Consider the following 23079-nt stretch of genomic DNA (forward strand, 5'->3'; position numbering starts at 1 on the left):
CTGTGCAGAAGAGAAGAATGGAAAGCAGCAGTACAATTAATATATATATAAAACATATAGAGGCAGCAAGGGAAGCAAAGCAGGGAAGAGAAAGAGAGAACATTCCATGAAATGCCCAGGAGATAGATAAGAGCAGAACAAAAAGGGAAGAATGAAATTCAAAGCCTGCACAGAAAAGTGTTTGAAGGTCCCACCAGTCATGTATGCTTATTATTGTGTGTCTTTACTTTCAAAGTACAGGGTGGATCCTTTGACACTCCCTCTCTTGTATTTCAGCAGACACAGATAGTTGAGAAGTCTTATATCACTTAGCTGGCACAAGCTTGCGCTTTTCCTTTCCGGCAGCGTGGAAATGACAGCTTGGTCCTTGGAAGAAAAATCAAGCAAAATTAGCAGAGGATGGTTTCGATCCATCGACCTCTGGGTTATGGGCCCAGCACGCTTCCGCTGCGCCACTCTGCTCCTTTTTCAGAGTGTTCTCTTTATGCAGATGAGGAGCATTCAGGGGAGTGACGTGGGCGTTCGGGACGTGAGAGGACGATGGGCAGGAAACTGTGCAAATTTGAAGCATCCATCCTTCCTGCTGCAGTCAGAGGCTCTTTCCAAGGACATCTGCCTCTTGGATTCCTCTCAACTTGCCTTCTGATAAAACATTTTGTGAGCCGCAGTTACCTTCGGCGCCTACAAGGTGGCGCTACATTCAGGTGAGAGCACAAGTATGCCCAAAATATTGGGGACTTTTGCCAGATTTATCGATGGATTTTACATATTTTTTTCAGAGGCTAGACATTACCTAGGAATGCTTTTTAACATAGAGATGCTTTAGTTATAATGTGTGGTCGGGCCTCAGCCCGTTCATTGTCTTCCCACTGTAACATATTTATTACCAGCTCATGTGAGTGGTGACTCTGCTTTATGAAACTTATCATATAGTAGGACAATGAGTATAGCTGAAGGGGCGATCGAGATGCTTGCCTACATATTTGTTTATTTTTTATATAAGGGCTGATTAATCTGTTCATGATATTTCCATTTTGTGACATGTTGCATTAAAATATATCCTGATTGTAGAATATATAAGAATTGGTACTGCGTTGGCCGGGAATCGAACCCGGGTCAACTGCTTGGAAGGCAGCTATGCTCACCACTATACCACCAACGCCCTCTGATCTGTGCAAGCTCGGTTCTCAACATTACGACCCTGAGTTCAATGTCTATCTTGCACCAGCTTCAATGGTGCATTTGGTTTAGATACCAACATGAGAAGCAGTAGAAAGGTTTTAGCAGATTGTAAGGAACTGGGATTGAAACCAAGGACAAAGCTGTGAAGAAGAGAAGAATGGTAAGCAGCAGTACAAATAATGGATATGAACATATAGAGGCAGCATGGGAAGCAAAGCAGGGGAAAGAAAGAGAGAACATTCCAGGAAATGCCCAGGAGATAGATAAGAGCAGAACAAAAAGGGAAGAATGATATTCAAAGCATGCCCAGAAAAGTGTTTGAAGGTCCCACCAGTCATTTATGCTTATTATTGTGTGTCTTTACTTTCAAGGTACAGGGTGGATCCCTTTGACGATCCCTCTCTTGTATTTCAGCAGACACAGATAGTTCAGAAGTCGTTTCTACCATAGCTGGCACAAGCTTGCGCTTTTCCTTGCTGGCAGCCTTAAAATGACAGCTTGGTCCTTGGAAGAAAAATCAAGCAAAACTAGCAGAGGATGGTTTCGATCCATCGACCTCTGGGTTATGGGCCCAGCACGCTTCCGCTGCGCCACTCTGCTGCTTTGGGAAAGTGTTCTCTTTATGCAGATGAGGAGCATTCAGCAGAGTAGCATGGGATTGGTCGGGCTCTCACCTCATTTGCCTAAGTATATCGCAAGGCATGCTGGGTATAGAAAAACTTCATCTTCCCCTCTCACAATCAGTCATAACTGAAAGTCAGACACTCTCAGGCACTAGCCGTTTCAAACCTTTATCAAGACAGCAGCTCTTGAACCCTCTATATCTCTCTCTGTGATACTAGCGCTAGCATGCTCAGGATTTGGCTTTACCTGGGTGCCAGAGATCTACCCGGTGAGGGCTTGCCCGGTGTGAGGCTTTTGAGCGTTTGGGAGCGTTGTGGACGTTGGACAGGAAACTATGCAAATTTGAATCATCCAACCTTCCTGCTGCAGTGAGACGCTCTTTCCATGGACATCTGCCTCTTGGATTCTTCTCAACTTGCCTTCTGATAAAACATTTTGTGAGCCGCAGTTACCTTCGACAGCTACAAGGTGGCGCTACATGCAGGTGAGAGCACAAGTATGCACAAAATGTTAAGGACTTTTGACAGATTTATCGGTGGATCTTGTATATTTTTTTCAGAGGCTAGATATTGCCTAGAAATGCTTTCTAACATAGAGATGCTAGAGTTATAATGTCTGCCCACTGTAACATATTTATTACCAGCACATGTGAGTGGTGACTCTGCTTTATGAAACTTATCATATATTAGGTCAATGAATGTAGCAGAAGGGGCGATCGAGATGCTTGCCTACATATTTGTTTATTTTTTATATAATGGCTGATTAATCTGTTCATGATATTTCCATTTTGTGACATGTTGCATTAAAATATATCCTGCTTGCAGAATATATAAGTATTTGCATTGCGTTGGCCGGGAATCGAACCCGGGTCAACTGCTTGGGAAGCAGCTATGCTCACCACTATACCACCAACGCCCTCTGACATTTGCGCTCTCGGTTCTAAATATTATGACTCAGAGATCAATGACTATCTTGCACCTGCTTCAATGGTGCATTTGGTTTAGATACCAACATGAAAAGCAGTAGAACGTTATTTGCAGAGGGTAAGGAACTGGGGATTAAAACCAAGGACAAAGCTGTGCAGAAGAGAAGAATGGAAAGCAGCAGTACAATTAATATATATATAACATATAGAGGCAGCAAGGGAAGCAAAGCAGGGAAGAGAAAGAGAGAACATTCCATGAAATGCCCAGGAGATAGATAAGAGCAGAACAAAAAGGGAAGAATGAAATTCAAAGCCTGCACAGAAAAGTGTTTGAAGGTCCCACCAGTCATGTATGCTTATTATTGTGTGTCTTTACTTTCAAAGTACAGGGTGGATCCTTTGACACTCCCTCTCTTGTATTTCAGCAGACACAGATAGTTGAGAAGTCTTATATCACTTAGCTGGCACAAGCTTGCGCTTTTCCTTTCCGGCAGCGTGGAAATGACAGCTTGGTCCTTGGAAGAAAAATCAAGCAAAATTAGCAGAGGATGGTTTCGATCCATCGACCTCTGGGTTATGGGCCCAGCACGCTTCCGCTGCGCCACTCTGCTCCTTTTTCAGAGTGTTCTCTTTATGCAGATGAGGAGCATTCAGGGGAGTGACGTGGGCGTTCGGGACGTGAGAGGACGATGGGCAGGAAACTGTGCAAATTTGAAGCATTCATCCTTCCTGCTGCAGTCAGAGGCTCTTTCCAAGGACATCTGCCTCTTGGATTCCTCTCAACTTGCCTTCTGATAAAACATTTTGTGAGCCGCAGTTACCTTCGGCGCCTACAAGGTGGCGCTACATTCAGGTGAGAGCACAAGTATGCCCAAAATATTGGGGACTTTTGCCAGATTTATCGATGGATTTTACATATTTTTTTCAGAGGCTAGACATTACCTAGGAATGCTTTTTAACATAGAGATGCTTTAGTTATAATGTGTGGTCGGGCCTCAGCCCGTTCATTGTCTTCCCACTGTAACATATTTATTACCAGCTCATGTGAGTGGTGACTCTGCTTTATGAAACTTATCATATAGTAGGACAATGAGTATAGCAGAAGGGGCGATCGAGATGCTTGCCTACATATTTGTTTATTTTTTATATAATGGCTGATTAATCTGTTCATGATATTTCCATTTTGTGACATGTTGCATTAAAATATATCCTGATTGCAGAATATATAAGAATTGGTACTGCGTTGGCCGGGAATCGAACCCGGGTCAACTGCTTGGAAGGCAGCTATGCTCACCACTATACCACCAACGCCCTCTGATCTGTGCAATCTCGGTTCTCAACATTACGACCCTGAGTTCAATGTCTATCTTGCACCAGCTTCAATGGTGCATTTGGTTTAGATACCAACATGAGAAGCAGTAGAAAGGTTTTAGCAGATTGTAAGGAACTGGGATTGAAACCAAGGACAAAGCTGTGAAGAAGAGAAGAATGGTAAGCAGCAGTACAAATAATGGATATGAACATATAGAGGCAGCATGGGAAGCAAAGCAGGGGAAAGAAAGAGAGAACATTCCAGGAAATGCCCAGGAGATAGATAAGAGCAGAACAAAAAGGGAAGAATGATATTCAAAGCATGCCCAGAAAAGTGTTTGAAGGTCCCACCAGTCATTTATGCTTATTATTGTGTGTCTTTACTTTCAAGGTACAGGGTGGATCCCTTTGACGATCCCTCTCTTGTATTTCAGCAGACACAGATAGTTCAGAAGTCGTTTCTACCATAGCTGGCACAAGCTTGCGCTTTTCCTTGCTGGCAGCCTTAAAATGACAGCTTGGTCCTTGGAAGAAAAATCAAGCAAAACTAGCAGAGGATGGTTTCGATCCATCGACCTCTGGGTTATGGGCCCAGCACGCTTCCGCTGCGCCACTCTGCTGCTTTGGGAAAGTGTTCTCTTTATGCAGATGAGGAGCATTCAGCAGAGTAGCATGGGATTGGTCGGGCTCTCACCTCATTTGCCTAAGTATATCGCAAGGCATGCTGGGTATAGAAAAACTTCATCTTCCCCTCTCACAATCAGTCATAACTGAAAGTCAGACACTCTCAGGCACTAGCCGTTTCAAACCTTTATCAAGACAGCAGCTCTTGAACCCTCTATATCTCTCTCTGTGATACTAGCGCTAGCATGCTCAGGATTTGGCTTTACCTGGGTGCCAGAGATCTACCCGGTGAGGGCTTGCCCGGTGTGAGGCTTTTGAGCGTTTGGGAGCGTTGTGGACGTTGGACAGGAAACTATGCAAATTTGAATCATCCAACCTTCCTGCTGCAGTGAGACGCTCTTTCCATGGACATCTGCCTCTTGGATTCCTCTCAACTTGCCTTCTGATAAAACATTTTGTGAGCCGCAGTTACCTTCGACAGCTACAAGGTGGCGCTACATGCAGGTGAGAGCACAAGTATGCACAAAATGTTAAGGACTTTTGACAGATTTATCGGTGGATCTTGTATATTTTTTTCAGAGGCTAGATATTGCCTAGAAATGCTTTCTAACATAGAGATGCTAGAGTTATAATGTCTGCCCACTGTAACATATTTATTACCAGCACATGTGAGTGGTGACTCTGCTTTATGAAACTTATCATATATCAGGACAATGAATGTAGCAGAAGGGGCGATCGAGAGGTTTGCCTACGTATTTGTTTATTTCTTTATATATGGCTGATTAATCTGTTCATGATATTTCCATTTTGTGAAATGTTGAATTAAAGTATATCCTGCTTGCAGAATATATAAGTATTTGCATTGCGTTGGCCGGGAATCGAACCCGGGTCAACTGCTTGGGAAGCAGCTATGCTCACCACTATACCACCAACGCCCTCTGACATTTGCGCTCTCGGTTCTAAATATTATGACTCAGAGATCAATGACTATCTTGCACCAGCTTCAATGGTGCATTTGGTTTAGATACCAACATGAAAAGCAGTAGAACGTTATTTGCAGAGGGTAAGGAACTGGGGATTAAAACCAAGGACAAAGCTGTGCAGAAGAGAAGAATGGAAAGCAGCAGTACAATTAATATATATATAAAACATATAGAGGCAGCAAGGGAAGCAAAGCAGGGAAGAGAAAGAGAGAACATTCCATGAAATGCCCAGGAGATAGATAAGAGCAGAACAAAAAGGGAAGAATGAAATTCAAAGCCTGCACAGAAAAGTGTTTGAAGGTCCCACCAGTCATTTATGCTTATTATTGTGTGTCTTTACTTTCAAAGTACAGGGTGGATCCTTTGACACTCCCTCTCTTGTATTTCAGCAGACACAGATAGTTGAGAAGTCTTATATCACTTAGCTGGCACAAGCTTGCGCTTTTCCTTTCCGGCAGCGTGGAAATGACAGCTTGGTCCTTGGAAGAAAAATCAAGCAAAATTAGCAGAGGATGGTTTCGATCCATCGACCTCTGGGTTATGGGCCCAGCACGCTTCCGCTGCGCCACTCTGCTCCTTTTTCAGAGTGTTCTCTTTATGCAGATGAGGAGCATTCAGGGGAGTGACATGGGCGTTCGGGACGTGAGAGGACGATGGGCAGGAAACTGTGCAAATTTGAAGCATCCATCCTTCCTGCTGCAGTCAGAGGCTCTTTCCAAGGACATCTGCCTCTTGGATTCCTCTCAACTTGCCTTCTGATAAAACATTTTGTGAGCCACAGTTACCTTCGGCGCCTACAAGGTGGCGCTACATTCAGGTGAGAGCACAAGTATGCCCAAAATATTGGGGACTTTTGCCAGATTTATCGATGGATTTTACATATTTTTTTCAGAGGCTAGACATTACCTAGGAATGCTTTTTAACATAGAGATGCTTTAGTTATAATGTGTGGTCGGGCCTCAGCCCGTTCATTGTCTTCCCACTGTAACATATTTATTACCAGCTCATGTGAGTGGTGACTCTGCTTTATGAAACTTATCATATAGTAGGACAATGAGTATAGCAGAAGGGGCGATCGAGATGCTTGCCTACATATTTGTTTATTTTTTATATAATGGCTGATTAATCTGTTCATGATATTTCCATTTTGTGACATGTTGCATTAAAATATATCCTGATTGCAGAATATATAAGAATTGGTACTGCGTTGGCCGGGAATCGAACCCGGGTCAACTGCTTGGAAGGCAGCTATGCTCACCACTATACCACCAACGCCCTCTGATCTGTGCAATCTCGGTTCTCAACATTACGACCCTGAGTTCAATGTCTATCTTGCACCAGCTTCAATGGTGCATTTGGTTTAGATACCAACATGAGAAGCAGTAGAAAGGTTTTAGCAGATTGTAAGGAACTGGGATTGAAACCAAGGACAAAGCTGTGAAGAAGAGAAGAATGGTAAGCAGCAGTACAAATAATGGATATGAACATATAGAGGCAGCATGGGAAGCAAAGCAGGGGAAAGAAAGAGAGAACATTCCAGGAAATGCCCAGGAGATAGATAAGAGCAGAACAAAAAGGGAAGAATGATATTCAAAGCATGCCCAGAAAAGTGTTTGAAGGTCCCACCAGTCATTTATGCTTATTATTGTGTGTCTTTACTTTCAAGGTACAGGGTGGATCCCTTTGACGATCCCTCTCTTGTATTTCAGCAGACACAGATAGTTCAGAAGTCGTTTCTACCATAGCTGGCACAAGCTTGCGCTTTTCCTTGCTGGCAGCCTTAAAATGACAGCTTGGTCCTTGGAAGAAAAATCAAGCAAAACTAGCAGAGGATGGTTTCGATCCATCGACCTCTGGGTTATGGGCCCAGCACGCTTCCGCTGCGCCACTCTGCTGCTTTGGGAAAGTGTTCTCTTTATGCAGATGAGGAGCATTCAGCAGAGTAGCATGGGATTGGTCGGGCTCTCACCTCATTTGCCTAAGTATATCGCAAGGCATGCTGGGTATAGAAAAACTTCATCTTCCCCTCTCACAATCAGTCATAACTGAAAGTCAGACACTCTCAGGCACTAGCCGTTTCAAACCTTTATCAAGACAGCAGCTCTTGAACCCTCTATATCTCTCTCTGTGATACTAGCGCTAGCATGCTCAGGATTTGGCTTTACCTGGGTGCCAGAGATCTACCCGGTGAGGGCTTGCCCGGTGTGAGGCTTTTGAGCGTTTGGGAGCGTTGTGGACGTTGGACAGGAAACTATGCAAATTTGAATCATCCAACCTTCCTGCTGCAGTGAGACGCTCTTTCCATGGACATCTGCCTCTTGGATTCCTCTCAACTTGCCTTCTGATAAAACATTTTGTGAGCCGCAGTTACCTTCGACAGCTACAAGGTGGCGCTACATGCAGGTGAGAGCACAAGTATGCACAAAATGTTAAGGACTTTTGACAGATTTATCGGTGGATCTTGTATATTTTTTTCAGAGGCTAGATATTGCCTAGAAATGCTTTCTAACATAGAGATGCTAGAGTTATAATGTCTGCCCACTGTAACATATTTATTACCAGCACATGTGAGTGGTGACTCTGCTTTATGAAACTTATCATATATCAGGACAATGAATGTAGCAGAAGGGGCGATCGAGAGGTTTGCCTACGTATTTGTTTATTTCTTTATATATGGCTGATTAATCTGTTCATGATATTTCCATTTTGTGAAATGTTGAATTAAAGTATATCCTGCTTGCAGAATATATAAGTATTTGCATTGCGTTGGCCGGGAATCGAACCCGGGTCAACTGCTTGGGAAGCAGCTATGCTCACCACTATACCACCAACGCCCTCTGACATTTGCGCTCTCGGTTCTAAATATTATGACTCAGAGATCAATGACTATCTTGCACCAGCTTCAATGGTGCATTTGGTTTAGATACCAACATGAAAAGCAGTAGAACGTTATTTGCAGAGGGTAAGGAACTGGGGATTAAAACCAAGGACAAAGCTGTGCAGAAGAGAAGAATGGAAAGCAGCAGTACAATTAATATATATATAAAACATATAGAGGCAGCAAGGGAAGCAAAGCAGGGAAGAGAAAGAGAGAACATTCCATGAAATGCCCAGGAGATAGATAAGAGCAGAACAAAAAGGGAAGAATGAAATTCAAAGCCTGCACAGAAAAGTGTTTGAAGGTCCCACCAGTCATGTATGCTTATTATTGTGTGTCTTTACTTTCAAAGTACAGGGTGGATCCTTTGACACTCCCTCTCTTGTATTTCAGCAGACACAGATAGTTGAGAAGTCTTATATCACTTAGCTGGCACAAGCTTGCGCTTTTCCTTTCCGGCAGCGTGGAAATGACAGCTTGGTCCTTGGAAGAAAAATCAAGCAAAATTAGCAGAGGATGGTTTCGATCCATCGACCTCTGGGTTATGGGCCCAGCACGCTTCCGCTGCGCCACTCTGCTCCTTTTTCAGAGTGTTCTCTTTATGCAGATGAGGAGCATTCAGGGGAGTGACGTGGGCGTTCGGGACGTGAGAGGACGATGGGCAGGAAACTGTGCAAATTTGAAGCATCCATCCTTCCTGCTGCAGTCAGAGGCTCTTTCCAAGGACATCTGCCTCTTGGATTCCTCTCAACTTGCCTTCTGATAAAACATTTTGTGAGCCGCAGTTACCTTCGGCGCCTACAAGGTGGCGCTACATTCAGGTGAGAGCACAAGTATGCCCAAAATATTGGGGACTTTTGCCAGATTTATCGATGGATTTTACATATTTTTTTCAGAGGCTAGACATTACCTAGGAATGCTTTTTAACATAGAGATGCTTTAGTTATAATGTGTGGTCGGGCCTCAGCCCGTTCATTGTCTTCCCACTGTAACATATTTATTACCAGCTCATGTGAGTGGTGACTCTGCTTTATGAAACTTATCATATAGTAGGACAATGAGTATAGCAGAAGGGGCGATCGAGATGCTTGCCTACATATTTGTTTATTTTTTATATAATGGCTGATTAATCTGTTCATGATATTTCCATTTTGTGACATGTTGCATTAAAATATATCCTGATTGCAGAATATATAAGAATTGGTACTGCGTTGGCCGGGAATCGAACCCGGGTCAACTGCTTGGAAGGCAGCTATGCTCACCACTATACCACCAACGCCCTCTGATCTGTGCAAGCTCGGTTCTCAACATTACGACCCTGAGTTCAATGTCTATCTTGCACCAGCTTCAATGGTGCATTTGGTTTAGATACCAACATGAGAAGCAGTAGAAAGGTTTTAGCAGATTGTAAGGAACTGGGATTGAAACCAAGGACAAAGCTGTGAAGAAGAGAAGAATGGTAAGCAGCAGTACAAATAATGGATATGAACATATAGAGGCAGCATGGGAAGCAAAGCAGGGGAAAGAAAGAGAGAACATTCCAGGAAATGCCCAGGAGATAGATAAGAGCAGAACAAAAAGGGAAGAATGATATTCAAAGCATGCCCAGAAAAGTGTTTGAAGGTCCCACCAGTCATTTATGCTTATTATTGTGTGTCTTTACTTTCAAGGTACAGGGTGGATCCCTTTGACGATCCCTCTCTTGTATTTCAGCAGACACAGATAGTTCAGAAGTCGTTTCTACCATAGCTGGCACAAGCTTGCGCTTTTCCTTGCTGGCAGCCTTAAAATGACAGCTTGGTCCTTGGAAGAAAAATCAAGCAAAACTAGCAGAGGATGGTTTCGATCCATCGACCTCTGGGTTATGGGCCCAGCACGCTTCCGCTGCGCCACTCTGCTGCTTTGGGAAAGTGTTCTCTTTATGCAGATGAGGAGCATTCAGCAGAGTAGCATGGGATTGGTCGGGCTCTCACCTCATTTGCCTAAGTATATCGCAAGGCATGCTGGGTATAGAAAAACTTCATCTTCCCCTCTCACAATCAGTCATAACTGAAAGTCAGACACTCTCAGGCACTAGCCGTTTCAAACCTTTATCAAGACAGCAGCTCTTGAACCCTCTATATCTCTCTCTGTGATACTAGCGCTAGCATGCTCAGGATTTGGCTTTACCTGGGTGCCAGAGATCTACCCGGTGAGGGCTTGCCCGGTGTGAGGCTTTTGAGCGTTTGGGAGCGTTGTGGACGTTGGACAGGAAACTATGCAAATTTGAATCATCCAACCTTCCTGCTGCAGTGAGACGCTCTTTCCATGGACATCTGCCTCTTGGATTCCTCTCAACTTGCCTTCTGATAAAACATTTTGTGAGCCGCAGTTACCTTCGACAGCTACAAGGTGGCGCTACATGCAGGTGAGAGCACAAGTATGCACAAAATGTTAAGGACTTTTGACAGATTTATCGGTGGATCTTGTATATTTTTTTCAGAGGCTAGATATTGCCTAGAAATGCTTTCTAACATAGAGATGCTAGAGTTATAATGTCTGCCCACTGTAACATATTTATTACCAGCACATGTGAGTGGTGACTCTGCTTTATGAAACTTATCATATATCAGGACAATGAATGTAGCAGAAGGGGCGATCGAGAGGTTTGCCTACGTATTTGTTTATTTCTTTATATATGGCTGATTAATCTGTTCATGATATTTCCATTTTGTGAAATGTTGAATTAAAGTATATCCTGCTTGCAGAATATATAAGTATTTGCATTGCGTTGGCCGGGAATCGAACCCGGGTCAACTGCTTGGGAAGCAGCTATGCTCACCACTATACCACCAACGCCCTCTGACATTTGCGCTCTCGGTTCTAAATATTATGACTCAGAGATCAATGACTATCTTGCACCAGCTTCAATGGTGCATTTGGTTTAGATACCAACATGAAAAGCAGTAGAACGTTATTTGCAGAGGGTAAGGAACTGGGGATTAAAACCAAGGACAAAGCTGTGCAGAAGAGAAGAATGGAAAGCAGCAGTACAATTAATATATATATAAAACATATAGAGGCAGCAAGGGAAGCAAAGCAGGGAAGAGAAAGAGAGAACATTCCATGAAATGCCCAGGAGATAGATAAGAGCAGAACAAAAAGGGAAGAATGAAATTCAAAGCCTGCACAGAAAAGTGTTTGAAGGTCCCACCAGTCATGTATGCTTATTATTGTGTGTCTTTACTTTCAAAGTACAGGGTGGATCCTTTGACACTCCCTCTCTTGTATTTCAGCAGACACAGATAGTTGAGAAGTCTTATATCACTTAGCTGGCACAAGCTTGCGCTTTTCCTTTCCGGCAGCGTGGAAATGACAGCTTGGTCCTTGGAAGAAAAATCAAGCAAAATTAGCAGAGGATGGTTTCGATCCATCGACCTCTGGGTTATGGGCCCAGCACGCTTCCGCTGCGCCACTCTGCTCCTTTTTCAGAGTGTTCTCTTTATGCAGATGAGGAGCATTCAGGGGAGTGACGTGGGCGTTCGGGACGTGAGAGGACGATGGGCAGGAAACTGTGCAAATTTGAAGCATCCATCCTTCCTGCTGCAGTCAGAGGCTCTTTCCAAGGACATCTGCCTCTTGGATTCCTCTCAACTTGCCTTCTGATAAAACATTTTGTGAGCCGCAGTTACCTTCGGCGCCTACAAGGTGGCGCTACATTCAGGTGAGAGCACAAGTATGCCCAAAATATTGGGGACTTTTGCCAGATTTATGGATGGATTTTACATATTTTTTTCAGAGGCTAGACATTACCTAGGAATGCTTTTTAACATAGAGATGCTTTAGTTATAATGTGTGGTCGGGCCTCAGCCCGTTCATTGTCTTCCCACTGTAACATATTTATTACCAGCTCATGTGAGTGGTGACTCTGCTTTATGAAACTTATCATATAGTAGGACAATGAGTATAGCTGAAGGGGCGATCGAGATGCTTGCCTACATATTTGTTTATTTTTTATATAAGGGCTGATTAATCTGTTCATGATATTTCCATTTTGTGACATGTTGCATTAAAATATATCCTGATTGTAGAATATATAAGAATTGGTACTGCGTTGGCCGGGAATCGAACCCGGGTCAACTGCTTGGAAGGCAGCTATGCTCACCACTATACCACCAACGCCCTCTGATCTGTGCAAGCTCGGTTCTCAACATTACGACCCTGAGTTCAATGTCTATCTTGCACCAGCTTCAATGGTGCATTTGGTTTAGATACCAACATGAGAAGCAGTAGAAAGGTTTTAGCAGATTGTAAGGAACTGGGATTGAAACCAAGGACAAAGCTGTGAAGAAGAGAAGAATGGTAAGCAGCAGTACAAATAATGGATATGAACATATAGAAGCAGCATGGGAAGCAAAGCAGGGGAAAGAAAGAGAGAACATTCCAGGAAATGCCCAGGAGATAGATAAGAGCAGAACAAAAAGGGAAGAATGATATTCAAAGCATGCCCAGAAAAGTGTTTGAAGGTCCCACCAGTCATTTATGCTTATTATTGTGTGTCTTTACTTTCAAGGTACAGGGTGGATCCCTTTGACGATCCCTCTCTTGTATTTCAGCAGACACAGATAGTTCAGAAGTCGTTTCTACCATAGCTGGCACAAGCTTGCGCTTTTACTTGCTGGCAGCCTTAAAATGACAGCTTGGTCCTTGGAAGAAAAATCAAGCAAAACTAGCAGAGGATGGTTTCGATCCATCGACCTCTGGGTTATGGGCCCAGCACGCTTCCGCTGCGCCACTTTGCTGCTTTGGGAAAGTGTTCTCTTTATGCAGATGAGGAGCATTCAGCAGAGTAGCATGGGATTGGTCGGGCTCTCACCTCATTTGCCTAAGTATATCGCAAGGCATGCTGGGTATAGAAAAACTTCATCTTCCCCTCTCACAATCAGTCATAACTGAAAGTCAGACACTCTCAGGCACTAGCCGTTTCAAACCTTTATCAAGACAGCAGCTCTTGAACCCTCTATATCTCTCTCTGTGATACTAGCGCTAGCATGCTCAGGATTTGGCTTTACCTGGGTGCCAGAGATCTACCCGGTGAGGGCTTGCCCGGTGTGAGGCTTTTGAGCGTTTGGGAGCGTTCGGGACGTGAGTGGACGTTGGACAGGAAACTATGCAAATTTGAATCATCCAACCTTCCTGCTGCAGTGAGACGCTCTTTCCATGGACATCTGCCTCTTGGATTCCTCTCAACTTGCCTTCTGATAAAACATTTTGTGAGCCGCAGTTACCTTCGACAGCTACAAGGTGGCGCTACATGCAGGTGAGAGCACAAGTATGCACAAAATGTTAAGGACTTTTGACAGATTTATCGGTGGATCTTGTATATTTTTTTCAGAGGCTAGATATTGCCTAGAAATGCTTTCTAACATAGAGATGCTAGAGTTATAATGTCTGCCCACTGTAACATATTTATTACCAGCACATGTGAGTGGTGACTCTGCTTTATGAAACTTATCATATATCAGGACAATGAATGTAGCAGAAGGGGCGATCGAGAGGTTTGCCTACGTATTTGTTTATTTCTTTATATATGGCTGATTAATCTGTTCATGATATTTCCATTTTGTGAAATGTTGAATTAAAGTATATCCTGCTTGCAGAATATATAAGTATTTGCATTGCGTTGGCCGGGAATCGAACCCGGGTCAACTGCTTGGGAAGCAGCTATGCTCACCACTATACCACCAACGCCCTCTGACATTTGCGCTCTCGGTTCTAAATATTATGACTCAGAGATCAATGACTATCTTGCACCAGCTTCAATGGTGCATTTGGTTTAGATACCAACATGAAAAGCAGTAGAACGTTATTTGCAGAGGGTAAGGAACTGGGGATTAAAACCAAGGACAAAGCTGTGCAGAAGAGAAGAATGGAAAGCAGCAGTACAATTAATATATATATAAAACATATAGAGGCAGCAAGGGAAGCAAAGCAGGGAAGAGAAAGAGAGAACATTCCATGAAATGCCCAGGAGATAGATAAGAGCAGAACAAAAAGGGAAGAATGAAATTCAAAGCCTGCACAGAAAAGTGTTTGAAGGTCCCACCAGTCATGTATGCTTATTATTGTGTGTCTTTACTTTCAAAGTACAGGGTGGATCCTTTGACACTCCCTCTCTTGTATTTCAGCAGACACAGATAGTTGAGAAGTCTTATATCACTTAGCTGGCACAAGCTTGCGCTTTTCCTTTCCGGCAGCGTGGAAATGACAGCTTGGTCCTTGGAAGAAAAATCAAGCAAAATTAGCAGAGGATGGTTTCGATCCATCGACCTCTGGGTTATGGGCCCAGCACGCTTCCGCTGCGCCACTCTGCTCCTTTTTCAGAGTGTTCTCTTTATGCAGATGAGGAGCATTCAGGGGAGTGACGTGGGCGTTCGGGACGTGAGAGGACGATGGGCAGGAAACTGTGCAAATTTGAAGCATCCATCCTTCCTGCTGCAGTCAGAGGCTCTTTCCAAGGACATCTGCCTCTTGGATTCCTCTCAACTTGCCTTCTGATAAAACATTTTGTGAGCCGCAGTTACCTTCGGCGCCTACAAGGTGGCGCTACATTCAGGTGAGAGCACAAGTATGCCCAAAATATTGGGGACTTTTGCCAGATTTATGGATGGATTTTACATATTTTTTTCAGAGGCTAGACATTACCTAGGAATGCTTTTTAACATAGAGATGCTTTAGTTATAATGTGTGGTCGGGCCTCAGCCCGTTCATTGTCTTCCCACTGTAACATATTTATTACCAGCTCATGTGAGTGGTGACTCTGCTTTATGAAACTTATCATATAGTAGGACAATGAGTATAGCTGAAGGGGCGATCGAGATGCTTGCCTACATATTTGTTTATTTTTTATATAAGGGCTGATTAATCTGTTCATGATATTTCCATTTTGTGACATGTTGCATTAAAATATATCCTGATTGTAGAATATATAAGAATTGGTACTGCGTTGGCCGGGAATCGAACCCGGGTCAACTGCTTGGAAGGCAGCTATGCTCACCACTATACCACCAACGCCCTCTGATCTGTGCAAGCTCGGTTCTCAACATTACGACCCTGAGTTCAATGTCTATCTTGCACCAGCTTCAATGGTGCATTTGGTTTAGATACCAACATGAGAAGCAGTAGAAAGGTTTTAGCAGATTGTAAGGAACTGGGATTGAAACCAAGGACAAAGCTGTGAAGAAGAGAAGAATGGTAAGCAGCAGTACAAATAATGGATATGAACATATAGAGGCAGCATGGGAAGCAAAGCAGGGGAAAGAAAGAGAGAACATTCCAGGAAATGCCCAGGAGATAGATAAGAGCAGAACAAAAAGGGAAGAATGATATTCAAAGCATGCCCAGAAAAGTGTTTGAAGGTCCCACCAGTCATTTATGCTTATTATTGTGTGTCTTTACTTTCAAGGTACAGGGTGGATCCCTTTGACGATCCCTCTCTTGTATTTCAGCAGACACAGATAGTTCAGAAGTCGTTTCTACCATAGCTGGCACAAGCTTGCGCTTTTACTTGCTGGCAGCCTTAAAATGACAGCTTGGTCCTTGGAAGAAAAATCAAGCAAAACTAGCAGAGGATGGTTTCGATCCATCGACCTCTGGGTTATGGGCCCAGCACGCTTCCGCTGCGCCACTTTGCTGCTTTGGGAAAGTGTTCTCTTTATGCAGATGAGGAGCATTCAGCAGAGTAGCATGGGATTGGTCGGGCTCTCACCTCATTTGCCTAAGTATATCGCAAGGCATGCTGGGTATAGAAAAACTTCATCTTCCCCTCTCACAATCAGTCATAACTGAAAGTCAGACACTCTCAGGCACTAGCCGTTTCAAACCTTTATCAAGACAGCAGCTCTTGAACCCTCTATATCTCTCTCTGTGATACTAGCGCTAGCATGCTCAGGATTTGGCTTTACCTGGGTGCCAGAGATCTACCCGGTGAGGGCTTGCCCGGTGTGAGGCTTTTGAGCGTTTGGGAGCGTTGTGGACGTTGGACAGGAAACTATGCAAATTTGAATCATCCAACCTTCCTGCTGCAGTGAGACGCTCTTTCCATGGACATCTGCCTCTTGGATTCCTCTCAACTTGCCTTCTGATAAAACATTTTGTGAGCCGCAGTTACCTTCGACAGCTACAAGGTGGCGCTACATGCAGGTGAGAGCACAAGTATGCACAAAATGTTAAGGACTTTTGACAGATTTATCGGTGGATCTTGTATATTTTTTTCAGAGGCTAGATATTGCCTAGAAATGCTTTCTAACATAGAGATGCTAGAGTTATAATGTCTGCCCACTGTAACATATTTATTACCAGCACATGTGAGTGGTGACTCTGCTTTATGAAACTTATCATATATTAGGACAATGAATGTAGCAGAAGGGGCGATCGAGAGGTTTGCCTACGTATTTGTTTATTTCTTTATATATGGCTGATTAATCTGTTCATGATATTTCCATTTTGTGAAATGTTGAATTAAAGTATATCCTGCTTGCAGAATATATAAGTATTTGCATTGCGTTGGCCGGGAATCGAACCCGGGTCAACTGCTTGGGAAGCAGCTATGCTCACCACTATACCACCAACGCCCTCTGACATTTGCGCTCTCGGTTCTAAATATTATGACTCAGAGATCAATGACTATCTTGCACCAGCTTCAATGGTGCATTTGGTTTAGATACCAACATGAAAAGCAGTAGAACGTTATTTGCAGAGGGTAAGGAACTGGGGATTAAAACCAAGGACAAAGCTGTGCAGAAGAGAAGAATGGAAAGCAGCAGTACAATTAATATATATATAAAACATATAGAGGCAGCAAGGGAAGCAAAGCAGGGAAGAGAAAGAGAGAACATTCCATGAAATGCCCAGGAGATAGATAAGAGCAGAACAAAAAGGGAAGAATGAAATTCAAAGCCTGCACAGAAAAGTGTTTGAAGGTCCCACCAGTCATGTATGCTTATTATTGTGTGTCTTTACTTTCAAAGTACAGGGTGGATCCTTTGACACTCCCTCTCTTGTATTTCAGCAGACACAGATAGTTGAGAAGTCTTATATCACTTAGCTGGCACAAGCTTGCGCTTTTCCTTTCCGGCAGCGTGGAAATGACAGCTTGGTCCTTGGAAGAAAAATCAAGCAAAATTAGCAGAGGATGGTTTCGATCCATCGACCTCTGGGTTATGGGCCCAGCACGCTTCCGCTGCGCCACTCTGCTCCTTTTTCAGAGTGTTCTCTTTATGCAGATGAGGAGCATTCAGGGGAGTGACGTGGGCGTTCGGGACGTGAGAGGACGATGGGCAGGAAACTGTGCAAATTTGAAGCATCCATCCTTCCTGCTGCAGTCAGAGGCTCTTTCCAAGGACATCTGCCTCTTGGATTCCTCTCAACTTGCCTTCTGATAAAACATTTTGTGAGCCGCAGTTACCTTCGGCGCCTACAAGGTGGCGCTACATTCAGGTGAGAGCACAAGTATGCCCAAAATATTGGGGACTTTTGCCAGATTTATGGATGGATTTTACATATTTTTTTCAGAGGCTAGACATTACCTAGGAATGCTTTTTAACATAGAGATGCTTTAGTTATAATGTGTGGTCGGGCCTCAGCCCGTTCATTGTCTTCCCACTGTAACATATTTATTACCAGCTCATGTGAGTGGTGACTCTGCTTTATGAAACTTATCATATAGTAGGACAATGAGTATAGCTGAAGGGGCGATCGAGATGCTTGCCTACATATTTGTTTATTTTTTATATAAGGGCTGATTAATCTGTTCATGATATTTCCATTTTGTGACATGTTGCATTAAAATATATCCTGATTGTAGAATATATAAGAATTGGTACTGCGTTGGCCGGGAATCGAACCCGGGTCAACTGCTTGGAAGGCAGCTATGCTCACCACTATACCACCAACGCCCTCTGATCTGTGCAAGCTCGGTTCTCAACATTACGACCCTGAGTTCAATGTCTATCTTGCACCAGCTTCAATGGTGCATTTGGTTTAGATACCAACATGAGAAGCAGTAGAAAGGTTTTAGCAGATTGTAAGGAACTGGGATTGAAACCAAGGACAAAGCTGTGAAGAAGAGAAGAATGGTAAGCAGCAGTACAAATAATGGATATGAACATATAGAGGCAGCATGGGAAGCAAAGCAGGGGAAAGAAAGAGAGAACATTCCAGGAAATGCCCAGGAGATAGATAAGAGCAGAACAAAAAGGGAAGAATGATATTCAAAGCATGCCCAGAAAAGTGTTTGAAGGTCCCACCAGTCATTTATGCTTATTATTGTGTGTCTTTACTTTCAAGGTACAGGGTGGATCCCTTTGACGATCCCTCTCTTGTATTTCAGCAGACACAGATAGTTCAGAAGTCGTTTCTACCATAGCTGGCACAAGCTTGCGCTTTTCCTTGCTGGCAGCCTTAAAATGACAGCTTGGTCCTTGGAAGAAAAATCAAGCAAAACTAGCAGAGGATGGTTTCGATCCATCGACCTCTGGGTTATGGGCCCAGCACGCTTCCGCTGCGCCACTCTGCTGCTTTGGGAAAGTGTTCTCTTTATGCAGATGAGGAGCATTCAGCAGAGTAGCATGGGATTGGTCGGGCTCTCACCTCATTTGCCTAAGTATATCGCAAGGCATGCTGGGTATAGAAAAACTTCATCTTCCCCTCTCACAATCAGTCATAACTGAAAGTCAGACACTCTCAGGCACTAGCCGTTTCAAACCTTTATCAAGACAGCAGCTCTTGAACCCTCTATATCTCTCTCTGTGATACTAGCGCTAGCATGCTCAGGATTTGGCTTTACCTGGGTGCCAGAGATCTACCCGGTGAGGGCTTGCCCGGTGTGAGGCTTTTGAGCGTTTGGGAGCGTTGTGGACGTTGGACAGGAAACTATGCAAATTTGAATCATCCAACCTTCCTGCTGCAGTGAGACGCTCTTTCCATGGACATCTGCCTCTTGGATTCTTCTCAACTTGCCTTCTGATAAAACATTTTGTGAGCCGCAGTTACCTTCGACAGCTACAAGGTGGCGCTACATGCAGGTGAGAGCACAAGTATGCACAAAATGTTAAGGACTTTTGACAGATTTATCGGTGGATCTTGTATATTTTTTTCAGAGGCTAGATATTGCCTAGAAATGCTTTCTAACATAGAGATGCTAGAGTTATAATGTCTGCCCACTGTAACATATTTATTACCAGCACATGTGAGTGGTGACTCTGCTTTATGAAACTTATCATATATTAGGTCAATGAATGTAGCAGAAGGGGCGATCGAGATGCTTGCCTACATATTTGTTTATTTTTTATATAATGGCTGATTAATCTGTTCATGATATTTCCATTTTGTGACATGTTGCATTAAAATATATCCTGCTTGCAGAATATATAAGTATTTGCATTGCGTTGGCCGGGAATCGAACCCGGGTCAACTGCTTGGGAAGCAGCTATGCTTACCACCAACGCCCTCTGACATTTGCGCTCTCGGTTCTAAATATTATGACTCAGAGATCAATGACTATCTTGCACCTGCTTCAATGGTGCATTTGGTTTAGATACCAACATGAAAAGCAGTAGAACGTTATTTGCAGAGGGTAAGGAACTGGGGATTAAAACCAAGGACAAAGCTGTGCAGAAGAGAAGAATGGAAAGCAGCAGTACAATTAATATATATATAACATATAGAGGCAGCAAGGGAAGCAAAGCAGGGAAGAGAAAGAGAGAACATTCCATGAAATGCCCAGGAGATAGATAAGAGCAGAACAAAAAGGGAAGAATGAAATTCAAAGCCTGCACAGAAAAGTGTTTGAAGGTCCCACCAGTCATGTATGCTTATTATTGTGTGTCTTTACTTTCAAAGTACAGGGTGGATCCTTTGACACTCCCTCTCTTGTATTTCAGCAGACACAGATAGTTGAGAAGTCTTATATCACTTAGCTGGCACAAGCTTGCGCTTTTCCTTTCCGGCAGCGTGGAAATGACAGCTTGGTCCTTGGAAGAAAAATCAAGCAAAATTAGCAGAGGATGGTTTCGATCCATCGACCTCTGGGTTATGGGCCCAGCACGCTTCCGCTGCGCCACTCTGCTCCTTTTTCAGAGTGTTCTCTTTATGCAGATGAGGAGCATTCAGGGGAGTGACGTGGGCGTTCGGGACGTGAGAGGACGATGGGCAGGAAACTGTGCAAATTTGAAGCATTCATCCTTCCTGCTGCAGTCAGAGGCTCTTTCCAAGGACATCTGCCTCTTGGATTCCTCTCAACTTGCCTTCTGATAAAACATTTTGTGAGCCGCAGTTACCTTCGGCGCCTACAAGGTGGCGCTACATTCAGGTGAGAGCACAAGTATGCCCAAAATATTGGGGACTTTTGCCAGATTTATCGATGGATTTTACATATTTTTTTCAGAGGCTAGACATTACCTAGGAATGCTTTTTAACATAGAGATGCTTTAGTTATAATGTGTGGTCGGGCCTCAGCCCGTTCATTGTCTTCCCACTGTAACATATTTATTACCAGCTCATGTGAGTGGTGACTCTGCTTTATGAAACTTATCATATAGTAGGACAATGAGTATAGCAGAAGGGGCGATCGAGATGCTTGCCTACATATTTGTTTATTTTTTATATAATGGCTGATTAATCTGTTCATGATATTTCCATTTTGTGACATGTTGCATTAAAATATATCCTGATTGCAGAATATATAAGAATTGGTACTGCGTTGGCCGGGAATCGAACCCGGGTCAACTGCTTGGAAGGCAGCTATGCTCACCACTATACCACCAACGCCCTCTGATCTGTGCAATCTCGGTTCTCAACATTACGACCCTGAGTTCAATGTCTATCTTGCACCAGCTTCAATGGTGCATTTGGTTTAGATACCAACATGAGAAGCAGTAGAAAGGTTTTAGCAGATTGTAAGGAACTGGGATTGAAACCAAGGACAAAGCTGTGAAGAAGAGAAGAATGGTAAGCAGCAGTACAAATAATGGATATGAACATATAGAGGCAGCATGGGAAGCAAAGCAGGGGAAAGAAAGAGAGAACATTCCAGGAAATGCCCAGGAGATAGATAAGAGCAGAACAAAAAGGGAAGAATGATATTCAAAGCATGCCCAGAAAAGTGTTTGAAGGTCCCACCAGTCATTTATGCTTATTATTGTGTGTCTTTACTTTCAAGGTACAGGGTGGATCCCTTTGACGATCCCTCTCTTGTATTTCAGCAGACACAGATAGTTCAGAAGTCGTTTCTACCATAGCTGGCACAAGCTTGCGCTTTTCCTTGCTGGCAGCCTTAAAATGACAGCTTGGTCCTTGGAAGAAAAATCAAGCAAAACTAGCAGAGGATGGTTTCGATCCATCGACCTCTGGGTTATGGGCCCAGCACGCTTCCGCTGCGCCACTCTGCTGCTTTGGGAAAGTGTTCTCTTTATGCAGATGAGGAGCATTCAGCAGAGTAGCATGGGATTGGTCGGGCTCTCACCTCATTTGCCTAAGTATATCGCAAGGCATGCTGGGTATAGAAAAACTTCATCTTCCCCTCTCACAATCAGTCATAACTGAAAGTCAGACACTCTCAGGCACTAGCCGTTTCAAACCTTTATCAAGACAGCAGCTCTTGAACCCTCTATATCTCTCTCTGTGATACTAGCGCTAGCATGCTCAGGATTTGGCTTTACCTGGGTGCCAGAGATCTACCCGGTGAGGGCTTGCCCGGTGTGAGGCTTTTGAGCGTTTGGGAGCGTTGTGGACGTTGGACAGGAAACTATGCAAATTTGAATCATCCAACCTTCCTGCTGCAGTGAGACGCTCTTTCCATGGACATCTGCCTCTTGGATTCCTCTCAACTTGCCTTCTGATAAAACATTTTGTGAGCCGCAGTTACCTTCGACAGCTACAAGGTGGCGCTACATGCAGGTGAGAGCACAAGTATGCACAAAATGTTAAGGACTTTTGACAGATTTATCGGTGGATCTTGTATATTTTTTTCAGAGGCTAGATATTGCCTAGAAATGCTTTCTAACATAGAGATGCTAGAGTTATAATGTCTGCCCACTGTAACATATTTATTACCAGCACATGTGAGTGGTGACTCTGCTTTATGAAACTTATCATATATCAGGACAATGAATGTAGCAGAAGGGGCGATCGAGAGGTTTGCCTACGTATTTGTTTATTTCTTTATATATGGCTGATTAATCTGTTCATGATATTTCCATTTTGTGAAATGTTGAATTAAAGTATATCCTGCTTGCAGAATATATAAGTATTTGCATTGCGTTGGCCGGGAATCGAACCCGGGTCAACTGCTTGGGAAGCAGCTATGCTCACCACTATACCACCAACGCCCTCTGACATTTGCGCTCTCGGTTCTAAATATTATGACTCAGAGATCAATGACTATCTTGCACCAGCTTCAATGGTGCATTTGGTTTAGATACCAACATGAAAAGCAGTAGAACGTTATTTGCAGAGGGTAAGGAACTGGGGATTAAAACCAAGGACAAAGCTGTGCAGAAGAGAAGAATGGAAAG

General features: G+C 43.6%; 29 non-coding genes across 29 annotated transcripts; all 29 read right to left on the bottom strand.

The window, feature by feature from the left end:
• Positions 1 to 390: 390 nt before the first annotated feature.
• TRNAM-CAU (transfer RNA methionine (anticodon CAU)) lies at positions 391 to 462 on the bottom strand. The gene has a single exon. It is a non-coding gene; the product is annotated as a tRNA-Met (tRNA).
• A 628-nt stretch (positions 463 to 1090) lies between these two features.
• Positions 1091 to 1162, bottom strand: TRNAG-UCC (transfer RNA glycine (anticodon UCC)). The gene has a single exon. It is a non-coding gene; the product is annotated as a tRNA-Gly (tRNA).
• Positions 1163 to 1710: 548 nt separating this feature from the next.
• On the bottom strand, positions 1711 to 1782 carry TRNAM-CAU (transfer RNA methionine (anticodon CAU)). The gene has a single exon. It is a non-coding gene; the product is annotated as a tRNA-Met (tRNA).
• An 867-nt stretch (positions 1783 to 2649) lies between these two features.
• TRNAG-CCC (transfer RNA glycine (anticodon CCC)) lies at positions 2650 to 2721 on the bottom strand. The gene has a single exon. It is a non-coding gene; the product is annotated as a tRNA-Gly (tRNA).
• Positions 2722 to 3270: 549 nt separating this feature from the next.
• TRNAM-CAU (transfer RNA methionine (anticodon CAU)) lies at positions 3271 to 3342 on the bottom strand. Its single transcript has one exon. It is a non-coding gene; the product is annotated as a tRNA-Met (tRNA).
• Positions 3343 to 3970: 628 nt separating this feature from the next.
• Positions 3971 to 4042, bottom strand: TRNAG-UCC (transfer RNA glycine (anticodon UCC)). The gene has a single exon. It is a non-coding gene; the product is annotated as a tRNA-Gly (tRNA).
• A 548-nt stretch (positions 4043 to 4590) lies between these two features.
• Positions 4591 to 4662, bottom strand: TRNAM-CAU (transfer RNA methionine (anticodon CAU)). The gene has a single exon. It is a non-coding gene; the product is annotated as a tRNA-Met (tRNA).
• An 867-nt stretch (positions 4663 to 5529) lies between these two features.
• Positions 5530 to 5601, bottom strand: TRNAG-CCC (transfer RNA glycine (anticodon CCC)). The gene has a single exon. It is a non-coding gene; the product is annotated as a tRNA-Gly (tRNA).
• A 551-nt stretch (positions 5602 to 6152) lies between these two features.
• On the bottom strand, positions 6153 to 6224 carry TRNAM-CAU (transfer RNA methionine (anticodon CAU)). Its single transcript has one exon. It is a non-coding gene; the product is annotated as a tRNA-Met (tRNA).
• Positions 6225 to 6852: 628 nt separating this feature from the next.
• On the bottom strand, positions 6853 to 6924 carry TRNAG-UCC (transfer RNA glycine (anticodon UCC)). Its single transcript has one exon. It is a non-coding gene; the product is annotated as a tRNA-Gly (tRNA).
• A 548-nt stretch (positions 6925 to 7472) lies between these two features.
• On the bottom strand, positions 7473 to 7544 carry TRNAM-CAU (transfer RNA methionine (anticodon CAU)). Its single transcript has one exon. It is a non-coding gene; the product is annotated as a tRNA-Met (tRNA).
• Positions 7545 to 8411: 867 nt separating this feature from the next.
• On the bottom strand, positions 8412 to 8483 carry TRNAG-CCC (transfer RNA glycine (anticodon CCC)). The gene has a single exon. It is a non-coding gene; the product is annotated as a tRNA-Gly (tRNA).
• Positions 8484 to 9034: 551 nt separating this feature from the next.
• Positions 9035 to 9106, bottom strand: TRNAM-CAU (transfer RNA methionine (anticodon CAU)). Its single transcript has one exon. It is a non-coding gene; the product is annotated as a tRNA-Met (tRNA).
• A 628-nt stretch (positions 9107 to 9734) lies between these two features.
• Positions 9735 to 9806, bottom strand: TRNAG-UCC (transfer RNA glycine (anticodon UCC)). The gene has a single exon. It is a non-coding gene; the product is annotated as a tRNA-Gly (tRNA).
• Positions 9807 to 10354: 548 nt separating this feature from the next.
• Positions 10355 to 10426, bottom strand: TRNAM-CAU (transfer RNA methionine (anticodon CAU)). The gene has a single exon. It is a non-coding gene; the product is annotated as a tRNA-Met (tRNA).
• An 867-nt stretch (positions 10427 to 11293) lies between these two features.
• On the bottom strand, positions 11294 to 11365 carry TRNAG-CCC (transfer RNA glycine (anticodon CCC)). Its single transcript has one exon. It is a non-coding gene; the product is annotated as a tRNA-Gly (tRNA).
• A 551-nt stretch (positions 11366 to 11916) lies between these two features.
• Positions 11917 to 11988, bottom strand: TRNAM-CAU (transfer RNA methionine (anticodon CAU)). The gene has a single exon. It is a non-coding gene; the product is annotated as a tRNA-Met (tRNA).
• Positions 11989 to 12616: 628 nt separating this feature from the next.
• Positions 12617 to 12688, bottom strand: TRNAG-UCC (transfer RNA glycine (anticodon UCC)). Its single transcript has one exon. It is a non-coding gene; the product is annotated as a tRNA-Gly (tRNA).
• Positions 12689 to 14185: 1497 nt separating this feature from the next.
• TRNAG-CCC (transfer RNA glycine (anticodon CCC)) lies at positions 14186 to 14257 on the bottom strand. The gene has a single exon. It is a non-coding gene; the product is annotated as a tRNA-Gly (tRNA).
• A 551-nt stretch (positions 14258 to 14808) lies between these two features.
• On the bottom strand, positions 14809 to 14880 carry TRNAM-CAU (transfer RNA methionine (anticodon CAU)). The gene has a single exon. It is a non-coding gene; the product is annotated as a tRNA-Met (tRNA).
• A 628-nt stretch (positions 14881 to 15508) lies between these two features.
• On the bottom strand, positions 15509 to 15580 carry TRNAG-UCC (transfer RNA glycine (anticodon UCC)). The gene has a single exon. It is a non-coding gene; the product is annotated as a tRNA-Gly (tRNA).
• Positions 15581 to 17067: 1487 nt separating this feature from the next.
• Positions 17068 to 17139, bottom strand: TRNAG-CCC (transfer RNA glycine (anticodon CCC)). The gene has a single exon. It is a non-coding gene; the product is annotated as a tRNA-Gly (tRNA).
• Positions 17140 to 17690: 551 nt separating this feature from the next.
• Positions 17691 to 17762, bottom strand: TRNAM-CAU (transfer RNA methionine (anticodon CAU)). The gene has a single exon. It is a non-coding gene; the product is annotated as a tRNA-Met (tRNA).
• Positions 17763 to 18390: 628 nt separating this feature from the next.
• Positions 18391 to 18462, bottom strand: TRNAG-UCC (transfer RNA glycine (anticodon UCC)). The gene has a single exon. It is a non-coding gene; the product is annotated as a tRNA-Gly (tRNA).
• A 548-nt stretch (positions 18463 to 19010) lies between these two features.
• On the bottom strand, positions 19011 to 19082 carry TRNAM-CAU (transfer RNA methionine (anticodon CAU)). Its single transcript has one exon. It is a non-coding gene; the product is annotated as a tRNA-Met (tRNA).
• A 1480-nt stretch (positions 19083 to 20562) lies between these two features.
• TRNAM-CAU (transfer RNA methionine (anticodon CAU)) lies at positions 20563 to 20634 on the bottom strand. Its single transcript has one exon. It is a non-coding gene; the product is annotated as a tRNA-Met (tRNA).
• A 628-nt stretch (positions 20635 to 21262) lies between these two features.
• Positions 21263 to 21334, bottom strand: TRNAG-UCC (transfer RNA glycine (anticodon UCC)). Its single transcript has one exon. It is a non-coding gene; the product is annotated as a tRNA-Gly (tRNA).
• A 548-nt stretch (positions 21335 to 21882) lies between these two features.
• Positions 21883 to 21954, bottom strand: TRNAM-CAU (transfer RNA methionine (anticodon CAU)). The gene has a single exon. It is a non-coding gene; the product is annotated as a tRNA-Met (tRNA).
• An 867-nt stretch (positions 21955 to 22821) lies between these two features.
• Positions 22822 to 22893, bottom strand: TRNAG-CCC (transfer RNA glycine (anticodon CCC)). The gene has a single exon. It is a non-coding gene; the product is annotated as a tRNA-Gly (tRNA).
• Positions 22894 to 23079: the final 186 nt, after the last annotated feature.

The sequence above is a fragment of the Lissotriton helveticus genome, chromosome 11, assembly GCF_964261635.1.
Source record: "Lissotriton helveticus chromosome 11, aLisHel1.1, whole genome shotgun sequence".
Taxonomy (NCBI): domain Eukaryota; kingdom Metazoa; phylum Chordata; class Amphibia; order Caudata; family Salamandridae; genus Lissotriton; species Lissotriton helveticus.